Below are 2,804 nucleotides of genomic sequence, written 5' to 3'. Positions count from 1 at the left end.
ACTCATTAGCACTTCCTGCAAATCAGTTTATTCGTGTACAAAATCAAGAAGTGGGGAAGAAGATCTGAAAATATCCTTTCTCTTCAAAAGTCTATCACTGTTATCACTAAATTGTGTTCTCATGGCTATGCTTTAGAAATGGAGCATATTAAAAATCAAGTTACTGTTCTAATAAAAAAAATGCTCGTACTTTTCAATTTCTATGCAGCTGGTTTTTGTTAATCAACGTGTTCCTTTACTTTTCGTTACTACAGAGTACCTCGTGATTCTCACATCACATCCATGGAGAATACACAGGTGAAAGAATTCATCCTGCTAGGACTAACCAGTGTCCTAGGACTGCAGGTTCCTCTCGTTGTAATGTTCACCCTTGTTTACCTCATCACTCTGATTGGGAAACTGGGTATGATCCTGTTGATCCTGTTGGACTCTCGTCTCCACACTCCCAAGTATATACTTATCCTCAGTAACTTATCTCTGGTGGATTTTTGTTACTCCTCAGCAATCACTCCGAGAGTCATGGGTGGGTCCTTATGGGAGACAAGGTCATTTCCTACACTGCGTGTGCCGCTCAGATGTTCGTCTTTGTAGTCTTTGCCACTGGGTAAAGTTATTAATACCTCTTGGCCTCAATGGCCTATGATTGCTACACAGTAGTGTGCAAACCCATGCATTACACCATGACCATGACAGCAGGTGTGTGTGCACATCTGGTCTTAGGCGCCTATGTCTTTCCTTTTTTGACTGCTGCTATTGACATTGGAGACACGTTCTGTCTCTCTTTTTGTATGTCCAATGTGATCCATCACTTTTTCTGTGATGTTCCAGCAGTCGTGACTCTGGCTTGCTCAAATAAAGACATTAGTGAACTAATTCTTGTTCTCCTCTCAAGCTTTAATATATTTTTGCACTTCTTGTTATATTGATTTCCTGCTTGTTCATATTGATTACTGTTTTGAAGATGCACACGGGTGAGGGATACCAGAAGGCTCTATCTACCTGTGCTTCTCATCTTGTTGCAGTTTCCATATTTTATGGGACTGTCGTCATCATGTACTTACAGCCCAGCTCCAGTCATTCCATGGACAGAGACAAAATCGCATCTGTGTTTTATACTATGCTCATCCCCATGCTGAACCCTGTGGTCTACAGCCTGAGGAACAGAGAGGTCAAGAGTGCATTCAAGAAGGTTGTTGAGAAGAAACAATTTCTCTAGGCTTCATCTTAATGATGTAGAATCTACAAAAAGTTATTTCATCCCTCTTAGATGTGCTCCATGTACTAACTCAATGTGCATGGCCACGTTGGGTAGTAGAACATAAAATTTTGTCAATATTATTTATTCCTTTAGTTTTGAAACAGGTCTAAGCATCCAAAATGCAGAAAAATATAATTAATTTTATTATTTTTAATAAAATTTATTTAACAAAGTATATGTGATTTTTTTTTTTTTAATTGGGGAAGGAGAACAGGACTTCATGGGGGAACAGTGTGTACTTCCAGGCCCTTTTTTCCAAGTCAAGTTGTTGTCCTTTCAGTCTTAGTTGTGGAGGGTGCCACTCAGCTTCAAGTTGTTGCCCTTTCAGTATTAGTTGTGGAGGGTGCAGCTCAGCTTCAGGTCCATTTGCCATTTTCTAGTTGCAGGGGGCACTGCCCACCAACCCTTGCGGGACTCGAGGAATTGAACTGGCAACCTTGTAGTTGAGAGCCTGTGTTCCAACCAACTGAGCCATCCGGGAGCTCAGTGGCAGCTCAGCTCAAGGTGCCATGTTCAATCTTAGTTGCAGGGGGCAGAGCCCACTATCCTTTGCGGGATTCAAGGAGTTGAACCGGCAACTTTGTGGTTGAGAGCCCACTGGCCCATGTGAGAATTGAACCGGCAGCCTTCAGAGTTAGGAGCATGGAGCTCTAACCCCTGAGCCACCCGGCCAGCCCCTATATGTGATTTTTAGCACATTTGATTCATAATTAATAACAGCATCTTAATAAATTAATGTTTCAGTCATTACTGAGTGTTTTATTAAGAGGAAGCATGTTCACATGACAATTTCAAAAGATAAATAGCCATATTAGATTAAAAGTGGGGAAAATATTAAGTCATTTTTTACCTTAACCTTATGACTGCCATTATGTTAAAAAACAATACACTGATATTAATAGTACCATAGTCTTTTTTTTTGGCAGAAATGTTTTGAAATGGTTAGTTCCACTATTGATATTTTAGCTGAGCTATATCATGTCTCACCATTCTCCTACCCATTCACCCCGTTAACACTGGTTTCTTGGTATTCCTGGATAACTCCATGCACCAGCAGGTTTGTATTTGCTGTTTCATCTGCCTGGAATGCTCCCCAAATTATTTCAGATTGCTGGTTAATGTTACCTGCTCAGGGAAATCATACAGGCCTTCCCTGAACTACTTTATAAAATAGTCACTTCACACTCCTTAGACCTTCTTTTCTCAGCCTGCTTCATTCTTCATAGTTGATACCAACATTCAGCTCTTGTATTTATTTGTTTGACTGTTTATCTATGTTTCTCAACTTGTGTGGAAGCTCCCTGTGAACAGTGGCCTAATCTGGTTATTTTACTGGAAAAAAAAGAGCTCTGAATTTTGATTTTAATATTATTTCACTGAGCATTAAGTAATTCAAGAAATTTGAAGTTATATGGGTAGAAGTGAACTATAAAAACTCTATAAACTTCAAGTGGGAGAATCTTTCATCGTGCTCTCTTTATATATTAAGGGTAATGAGATAGGATCTTCCTGTCAAAGGAGAGATATACATTAGATTAGGATTTCC

At 39.7% G+C, this 2,804-nt stretch overlaps 1 pseudogene; it reads left to right on the top strand.

Moving 5' to 3' along the window:
• Positions 1 to 279: 279 nt before the first annotated feature.
• On the top strand, positions 280 to 1,216 carry LOC109439636 (olfactory receptor 5B17; annotated as a pseudogene).
• The last annotated feature ends 1,588 nt before the right edge of the window (positions 1,217 to 2,804 follow it).

This window comes from Rhinolophus sinicus, linkage group LG06, assembly GCF_036562045.2.
Source record: "Rhinolophus sinicus isolate RSC01 linkage group LG06, ASM3656204v1, whole genome shotgun sequence".
NCBI lineage: Eukaryota > Metazoa > Chordata > Mammalia > Chiroptera > Rhinolophidae > Rhinolophus > Rhinolophus sinicus.
This window is presented reverse-complemented; position numbering and strand designations above follow the sequence as displayed.